Genomic DNA, 10,000 nt, shown 5'->3' with positions numbered 1-10,000 from the left:
GAGCCGTTGCCCGATTCAGGGACTTGGTCTGGGGTCTAGGGCAGCATCCGCCGCGTGCACGCGCTGGAGCTCGGCTCCCTTTTTTTGCATGCAAGCCAACCGATCGAGGCCATGGGCGCCTGCCGGTCACCGGAGCAACCAGTCGCCGGACAAAAATCGCCGGAAGGCATGCACGCCCTGTATTTCGTTCGAGGGACGTTGGCCGGGGTGCACGCAATGGGAGGCCCATCGCGCACACCTACTCCCCCCGTGGGGGGGGGAGAGGGGGTGCCGGACCACCACCCCCTAAAGAGCATTAGAGATTTTACAGATATGCTACCAGTAGACGTTAAAATGTCTGAAACGGGGACACTTTTTCCAAACAAGCAAATCCCACACCGAGGGTGCGCAGGTGCCGATGGTGGTCGAGGCATGTGCCCGCAACAAGGGCCAACGTGAGCCGATGGTGGTCGAGGCAACCGCCCGCACCAGCTCGAGGCATGTGCCCACACCAAGGCCCGGCATGTATCGATGGTGTTCGACGTAGGGGCAATCTTCTGCTGATGGTGGTCGAGGCAAGAGCCCGCACCAAGGGCCAGCGTGTGCCCATGGTGCTCGAGGCAACCGTCCGCACCAGGGCCCAGCGTGTGCCGATGGTGGTCGAGGCAACCGCCCGCACCAGGGCCCAGCGTGTGCCGATGGTGCTCGAGGCAACCGCCCGCACCAAGGGCCGGCTTGTGCCGATGGTGTTCGAGGCAACCGCCCGCACCAGGGCCCAGCGTGTGCCGATGGTGGTCGAGGCAACCGCCAGCACCAGGGCCCAGCGTGTGCCGATGGTGGTCGAGGCAACCGCCCGCACCAGGGCCCAGCGTGTGCCGATGGTGGTCGAGGCAACCGCCCGCACCAAGGCCGAGCGTGTGCCGATGGTGGTCGAGGCAAGCGCCCGCACCAGGGCCCAGCGTGTGCCGATGGTGGTCGAGGCAAGCGCCCTCACCAAGGCCGAGCGTGTGCCGATGGTGGTCGAGGCAACCGCCCGCACCAGGGCCCAGCGTGTGCCGATGGTGGTCGAGGCAAGCGCCCGCACCAAGGCCGAGCGTGTGCCGATGGTGGTCGAGGCAAGCGCCCGCACCAGGGCCCAGCGTGTGCCGATGGTGGTCGAGGCAAGCGCCCTCACCAAGGCCGAGCGTGTGCCGATGGTGGTCGAGGCAACCGGCCGCACCAAGGGCCGGCGTGTGCCGATGGTGTTCGAGGCAACCGCCCGCACCAGGGCCCAGCGTGTGCCGATGGTGGTCGAGCCAGGAGCCCGCACCAAGGGCCGGCTTGTGCCGATGGTGTTCGGGGCAAGCGCCCGCACCAGGGCCCAGCGTGTGCCGATGGTGCTGGGGGCAAGCGCCCGCCCCAGGGCCCAGCGTGTGTCGATGGTTATCGGGGCAACCGGCCGCACCAGGGCCCAGGGTCTGCCGATGGTGCTCGAGGCAACCGCCCGCACCAAGGCTCAGCATGTGCCGATTGTGATCGAGGCAACAACCCACACCAGGGCCCAGCTTGTGCCGATGGCGGTCGAGGCAAGTGCCCGTACCGAAGGGCAGCCTATGCCGATGATGGTCGATGCATGTGCCATCACCATGCGTCATCATGTGCCATTGATGGTCGAGGCCTTGGCCGAAGTTCGATTTTGAGCCACGGTGCCCATGCTTGGCTCCAGCATGTGCTGGTGCCGCATTTTTTTCACTCGGGACAGCATCGCCGGAGCATCGCCGGAGTACCGCCGGAGAACCTGACCGGCGGCATTGGGGTTCCGGCGATTGGGAGGGGGGCCGGGGGGGTGTGCGCACATGATGTGCGATGGGTGCTGGTACTTGGCCTTGTGTTGGCCCCCTATCCCTCATCAAACCTCTGAGAATTCACACCCCCTTAAAGAGCATTTGAGATTTTACAGGTTTGCTACCAGTAGCCGTTAAAGTGTCTGAAATGGGGACACTTTTTTCAAACGGTCACAAAATCTTCTCTACTTCGAGTTTTTAGCTGAATTTTTTTGTGCATGCCAACAAAAATAGAAGGATCATGCCTACAAAATTTGGTGCCAAAAATCCTTATAAAAAAATTTTAAAAAATCCCGAACCGCAAAAAGTTTCGAAAATCGTGAAAAATAGAAAACGAGTCATCTTCCAACGAAACTTCACGTGAAGGCTTAGGGGACCATTGTATGAATTTACAAGCCATAAAAATGGCATTGGCACGACAGAAATTTGAAGATGTGCCTAAACCCACCAGGGCCCAGCGTGTGCCGATGGTGGTCGAGGCAACCGCCCGCACCAGGGCCCAGCGTGTGCCGATGGTGCTCGAGGCAACCGCCCGCACCAAGGGCCGGCTTGTGCCGATGGTGTTCGAGGCAACCGCCCGCACCAGGGCCCAGCGTGTGCCGATGGTGGTCGAGGCAACCGCCAGCACCAGGGCCCAGCGTGTGCCGATGGTGGTCGAGGCAACCGCCCGCACCAGGGCCCAGCGTGTGCCGATGGTGGTCGAGGCAACCGCCCGCACCAAGGCCGAGCGTGTGCCGATGGTGGTCGAGGCAAGCGCCCGCACCAGGGCCCAGCGTGTGCCGATGGTGGTCGAGGCAAGCGCCCTCACCAAGGCCGAGCGTGTGCCGATGGTGGTCGAGGCAACCGCCCGCACCAGGGCCCAGCGTGTGCCGATGGTGGTCGAGGCAAGCGCCCGCACCAAGGCCGAGCGTGTGCCGATGGTGGTCGAGGCAAGCGCCCGCACCAGGGCCCAGCGTGTGCCGATGGTGGTCGAGGCAAGCGCCCTCACCAAGGCCGAGTGTCACGTTCCGCGCGTTCCTCCTATTGAAACCACGCGTCCGTGTGGCACCAAGACTAATCCTAGTCAAGGTCAGCCTTCTATCGTGCCCATTTTTCGTCACGGACAACCCTATTCCAGTCCACGATCCTCGAATGCTCATAGGGATGCATAGTCCCGGTTCTCATGGCCTTGAGGCCTCTTGACATGGTGCGAACCCAACATCATGCCCGCCCACATCATTCGCAGGCTCCTATATTGAGTTTACGCCAGCACCCCACCTAAGCTGGTCAGCAGCCAAGCTCGGAGCCTCTAGGCTCATTTCGTCCCACGAGACTCGGCTCTTAGGGCTCAGGCCCTTAGCAACAGTATCGACTGCCCGCACGCATGATTGACACCCTACATCATGCTGGTCCCGCAAGGGGACTTGGGTGGACTGCCCCAGTGGCAGCACACCATCCCGAATGGCCGCAGGGGTCTAGCAGCATGCCTACCCGCTAGTCCGCACGCCCCTTTTTCTCGATGGCATCCCTCATACGTAAACACCATCACATGATCCTTTCGGCTCGAGGAGGGGAAACCGAGGGGCATAACGGATTCTACCGTCTAACCCCCTGTCTCAATGCAAAGGCGCGATACGAGGCCCGCCGGCCCCAACCGTCCCCGGGTTTACCTTACCCGAGAAAACATCGGGCCACGCTCGTGACTCTACGATGCCCGCCCACCTAGACACCACGAGTGCCTAGGAGTAGCTCACTTCAGACTAGCCAGGCCCCCGCCTGCCCGCTAGCCAAGGGGGTGGTGGAGAGCTGACACCAGTCATCCCCCTATAAAGAGCGTTAGAGATTTTCCCAATACGCTACCAGTGACCGTAAGAATGTCTGAAACGGGGACACTTTTCTGCCCAGCCATGTCGGGGTCTTTCTCCGGCTAACTCAGGGCCCCGTAACCTTCCCTTTGGTCACCATTGCTCCTTGATACTGCTCGCTGCTCCACCAACCCACTCGAAGGTGCCCGCATATTGCTTCCACTAATGGCACCCGCCAGGATACTTGGCTTGAAGGTGTCCGACCATTGTCCCGAACTTCCCCGCGTATCTTGCGGCCCGGGGCTCCCATTGCCCCTACAACATGTTAGCATCATGTTCCAAAGCTCCGAATGCACGCCTTCATTCCTTAGAACCGCTTTCCCACCAGCTCGGTCTCGACCGCTGCTCGGTTCAGGGTCAGTCATGGCAGGACCAAGGCCTGACCATGACACTCTCCCCCACTTACTATGTCGATGCCCTCATCGACGCCAAGACCACACCCAACTATCCTGTTGCACACAGCTGACATTTCCTCATATGTCTCTCACTGGTGCTCTCAAGGATTGGGTTGAGGTCCCGTCACATGAGGCACCAGGCACAGTACTCGTCCATTGTTGGTGTAGATTGGTCCCATTGTTGCTCAGCTTTGTTGTAGTTCGAACCGCCTAACCTATCTTGGTTGTATTCATATGGGTCATACCATGGCTTCATCCCTTGATCATTGTCAGGTTGCGACCTCGAGGTGCCCTCATTGATCAATGACCCTCAGTAGAATGAATGACCACCGCTTTGCCACTCATTTGGTGCGTCCCACCGGACGTGACCCCTCACACCAACTGCACGCTTGCAGCATCAACTCACTGATGCGCCCCTCTGGACGTGATGCTTAGGTCAACCGCACTCATACGGCACCCTATATGATGACCCTAGCATAGTGGCATTCAAGCACCTTGGTCATCTCCCAACTTGGGTCCTCTCGGCCCCTCCAAGGTCACCTCTCTAGGTGTGGCCCTCAGGCCAACCGCCCCCAAGACGGCACCTTAAAGCGTGCTAATTCAGTCTTTGCCCCCGGCTTGAACACTATGCTCCATCGCCCAAGCTCCTTTATCTTGGCTCAGTCTCGGGGGGGGGGGGAATTGATAGGTCTCCCCCACTTTTACTGGAAACTCGGCACAGCATTATGCGCAACCCTGTCTCCTCGATGGTTCTATTGCTCGATAGTTTTGATTCCAGCCCAGTTCCTAGGGCGTCCCAAAATCCGCTTATACTCGGAGACCCACTGATCTACCAGCACTTTTGGCCCACTGATTTGTTTGACTCGGGGATTCACCCGCTCGATCCTCAAGGTCCACTGACTTGCACGACTGAGGCCTTGTCAACTGGCCGTTTTCCCTTTCTTGTTCCACTGGAAAACATCCTGTCGTGGCCCACTGACCACCACTACTCGTGAAGCCTTCCCTTTCGGCCAATACAAGTTCAATATCCTGGTTCACACACACACTCTCGTGATCCTCTGACCACAAGAACTCATGGTCCACTGACCAACGCAGCTCATGGTCCACTGACCATCTCACTTGTGGCTTCAATCTTCAGCCACTTCATACTCTTCTGTGTAGTAGTCTCATGCTTGGACCCGAATACTTCGGCTTGCACCCCCGCTGGGGCACCTGCACCATACATCAAGTGCACACATTAGTAATTAATCTTGCAACTCGACGCCTCCTGCCCCTCAGGACAAGATTCACTCGGCCCACGTGGCCTGACACAACACCATTTCATGGTGTAAGACCCTTTTCGGATCTCGGTCTCACTACGGTTCCTTTCACCGTAAAGGCATCACATGCCACAACATATGCCAACACCTTTTTCTAGGTGAGGCTAGACTCTGGTGCCCTTTTTCTAGGCGTCCAAGAGTCTACTCGAGAGCCATTTTACATAGGCCCAATATTTCCCATCGCATGCAACGGTGGCCCTTTCTCGAGCCCCCATAGGCACAAAAACTGCATTTGTGTCTCGATAGCTCCATTCGGGCTTGGCACCACCGTAATTTCGCATCACCAGACCCACACATGGGGTCGCATAACTCTCGCCACTGAGCCAACCTAGGCTCTGATACCAAGTGTCACGTTCCGCGCGTTCCTCCTATTGAAACCACGCGTCCGTGTGGCACCAAGACTAATCCTAGTCAAGGTCAGCCTTCTATCGTGCCCATTTTTCGTCACGGACAACCCTATTCCAGTCCACGATCCTCGAATGCTCATAGGGATGCATAGTCCCGGTTCTCATGGCCTTGAGGCCTCTTGACATGGTGCGAACCCAACATCATGCCCGCCCACATCATTCGCAGGCTCCTATATTGAGTTTACGCCAGCACCCCACCTAAGCTGGTCAGCAGCCAAGCTCGGAGCCTCTAGGCTCATTTCGTCCCACGAGACTCGGCTCTTAGGGCTCAGGCCCTTAGCAACAGTATCGACTGCCCGCACGCATGATTGACACCCTACATCATGCTGGTCCCGCAAGGGGACTTGGGTGGACTGCCCCAGTGGCAGCACACCATCCCGAATGGCCGCAGGGGTCTAGCAGCATGCCTACCCGCTAGTCCGCACGCCCCTTTTTCTCGATGGCATCCCTCATACGTAAACACCATCACATGATCCTTTCGGCTCGAGGAGGGGAAACCGAGGGGCATAACGGATTCTACCGTCTAACCCCCTGTCTCAATGCAAAGGCGCGATACGAGGCCCGCCGGCCCCAACCGTCCCCGGGTTTACCTTACCCGAGAAAACATCGGGCCACGCTCGTGACTCTACGATGCCCGCCCACCTAGACACCACGAGTGCCTAGGAGTAGCTCACTTCAGACTAGCCAGGCCCCCGCCTGCCCGCTAGCCAAGGGGGTGGTGGAGAGCTGACACCAGTCATCCCCCTATAAAGAGCGTTAGAGATTTTCCCAATACGCTACCAGTGACCGTAAGAATGTCTGAAACGGGGACACTTTTCTGCCCAGCCATGTCGGGGTCTTTCTCCGGCTAACTCAGGGCCCCGTAACCTTCCCTTTGGTCACCATTGCTCCTTGATACTGCTCGCTGCTCCACCAACCCACTCGAAGGTGCCCGCATATTGCTTCCACTAATGGCACCCGCCAGGATACTTGGCTTGAAGGTGTCCGACCATTGTCCCGAACTTCCCCGCGTATCTTGCGGCCCGGGGCTCCCATTGCCCCTACAACATGTTAGCATCATGTTCCAAAGCTCCGAATGCACGCCTTCATTCCTTAGAACCGCTTTCCCACCAGCTCGGTCTCGACCGCTGCTCGGTTCAGGGTCAGTCATGGCAGGACCAAGGCCTGACCATGACACCGAGCGTGTGCCGATGGTGGTCGAGGCAACCGGCCGCACCAAGGGCCGGCGTGTGCCGATGGTGTTCGAGGCAACCGCCCGCACCAGGGCCCAGCGTGTGCCGATGGTGGTCGAGCCAGGAGCCCGCACCAAGGGCCGGCTTGTGCCGATGGTGTTCGGGGCAAGCGCCCGCACCAGGGCCCAGCGTGTGCCGATGGTGCTGGGGGCAAGCGCCCGCCCCAGGGCCCAGCGTGTGTCGATGGTTATCGGGGCAACCGGCCGCACCAGGGCCCAGGGTCTGCCGATGGTGCTCGAGGCAACCGCCCGCACCAAGGCTCAGCATGTGCCGATTGTGATCGAGGCAACAACCCACACCAGGGCCCAGCTTGTGCCGATGGCGGTCGAGGCAAGTGCCCGTACCGAAGGGCAGCCTATGCCGATGATGGTCGATGCATGTGCCATCACCATGCGTCATCATGTGCCATTGATGGTCGAGGCCTTGGCCGAAGTTCGATTTTGAGCCACGGTGCCCATGCTTGGCTCCAGCATGTGCTGGTGCCGCATTTTTTTCACTCGGGACAGCATCGCCGGAGCATCGCCGGAGTACCGCCGGAGAACCTGACCGGCGGCATTGGGGTTCCGGCGATTGGGAGGGGGGCCGGGGGGGTGTGCGCACATGATGTGCGATGGGTGCTGGTACTTGGCCTTGTGTTGGCCCCCTATCCCTCATCAAACCTCTGAGAATTCACACCCCCTTAAAGAGCATTTGAGATTTTACAGGTTTGCTACCAGTAGCCGTTAAAGTGTCTGAAATGGGGACACTTTTTTCAAACGGTCACAAAATCTTCTCTACTTCGAGTTTTTAGCTGAATTTTTTTGTGCATGCCAACAAAAATAGAAGGATCATGCCTACAAAATTTGGTGCCAAAAATCCTTATAAAAAAATTTTAAAAAATCCCGAACCGCAAAAAGTTTCGAAAATCGTGAAAAATAGAAAACGAGTCATCTTCCAACGAAACTTCACGTGAAGGCTTAGGGGACCATTGTATGAATTTACAAGCCATAAAAATGGCATTGGCACGACAGAAATTTGAAGATGTGCCTAAACCCACCAGGGCCCAGCGTGTGCCGATGGTGGTCGAGGCAACCGCCCGCACCAGGGCCCAGCGTGTGCCGATGGTGCTCGAGGCAAGCGCCCGCACCAGGGCCCAGCGTGTGCCGATGGTGGTCGAGGCAACCGCCCGCACCAGGGCCGATAGTGTGCCGATGGTGCTCGAGGCAACCTGTCGCACCAGGGCCCAGCGTGTGCCGATGGTGATCGAGGCAACCTGCCGCACCAGGGCCCAGCGTGTGTCCATGGTGGTCGAGGCAAGCGCCCGCACCAGGGCCCAGCGTGTGCCGATGGTGCTCGAGGCAAGCGCCCGCACCAGGGCCCAGCGTGTGCCGATGGTGGTCGAGGCAAGCGCCCGCACCAGGGCCCAGCGTGTGCCGATGGTGGTCGAGGCAAGCGCCCGCACCAGGGCCGATAGTGTGCCGATGGTGCTCGAGGCAACCTGTCGCACCAGGGCCCAGCGTGTGCCGATGGTGATCGAGGCAACCTGCCGCACCAGGGCCCAGCGTGTGTCCATGGTGGTCGAGGCAAGCGCCCGCACCAGCGCCCAGCGTGTGCCGATGGTGCTCGAGGCAACCTGCCGCACCAGGGCCCAGCGTGTGCCGATGGTGCTCGAGGCAACCTGCCGCACCAGGGCCCAGCGTGTGCCGATGGTGCTCGAGGCAACCTGCCGCACCAGGGCCCAGCGTGTGCCGATGGTGCTCGAGGCAACCGACCGCACCAGGGCGGAGCGTGTGCCGATGGTGGTCGAGGCAGGCGCCCGCACCAGGGCCCAGCGTGTGCCGATGGTGCTCGTGGCAACCGACCGCACCAGGGCCGACCGTGTGCCGATGGTGCTCGAGGCAAGCGGCCGCACCAGGGCCCAGCGTGTGCCGATGGTGGTCGAGGCAACCGCCCGCACCAGGGCCCAGCGTGTGCCGATGGTGCTCGAGGCAAGCGCCCGCACCAGGGCCGAGCGTGTGCCGATGGTGGTCGAGGCAAGCGCCCGCACCAGGGCCCAGCGTGTGCCGATGGTGCTCGAGGCAACCGACCGCACCAGGGCGGAGCGTGTGCCGATGGTGGTCGAGGCAAGCGCCCGCACCAGGGCCCAGCGTGTGCCGATGGTGGTCGAGGCAACCTGCCGCACCAGGGCCCAGCGTGTGCCGATGGTGATCGAGGCAACCGACCGCACCAGGGCCGAGCGTGTGCCGATGGTGCTCGAGGCAAGCTGCCGCACCAGGGCCCAGCGTGTGCCGATGGTGGTCGAGGCAACCGCCCGCACCAGGGCCCAGCGTGTGCCGATGGTGCTCGAGGCAACCTGCCGCACCAGGGCCCAGCGTGTGCCGATGGTGGTCGAGGCAACCGACCGCACCAGGGCGGAGCGTGTGCCGATGGTGGTCGAGGCAAGCGCCCGCACCAGGGCCCAGCGTGTGCCGATGGTGGTCGAGGCAACCTGCCGCACCAGGGCCCAGCGTGTGCCGATGGTGCTCGAGGCAACCGACCGCACCAGGGCCGAGCGTGTGCCGATGGTGCTCGAGGCAAGCTGCCGCACCAGGGCCCAGTGTGTGCCGATGGTGGTCGAGGCAACCGCCCGCACCAAGGCCCAGCGTGTGCCGATGGTGATCGAGGCAACCGACCGCACCAGGGCCCAGCGTGTGCCGATGGTGGTCGAGGCAACCTGCCGCACCAGGGCCCAGCGTGTGCCGATGGTGGTCGAGGCAACCTGCCGCACCAGGGCCCAGCGTGTGCCGATGGTGGTCGAGGCAACCTGCCGCACCAGGGCCCAGCGTGTGCCGATGGTGGTCGAGGCAAGTGCCCGCACCAGGGCCCAGCATGTGCCGATGGTGCTCGAGGCAACCGACCGCACCAGGGCCCAGCGTGTGCCGATGGTGCTCGAGGCAACCTGCCGCACCAGGGCCCAGCGTGTGCCGATGGTGGTCGAGGCAACCTGTCGCACAGGGCCCAGCTTTTGCCGATGGTGATCGAG

The sequence above is a fragment of the Durio zibethinus genome, unplaced genomic scaffold (assembly GCF_047325235.1).
Source record: "Durio zibethinus cultivar Kanyao isolate XHJ-2024 unplaced genomic scaffold, ASM4732523v1 HiC_scaffold_3, whole genome shotgun sequence".
In the NCBI taxonomy this organism is placed as follows: Eukaryota; Viridiplantae; Streptophyta; class Magnoliopsida; order Malvales; family Malvaceae; genus Durio; species Durio zibethinus.
The sequence above is the reverse complement of the archived record's forward strand: the minus strand, read 5'-3'. Positions refer to the sequence as shown.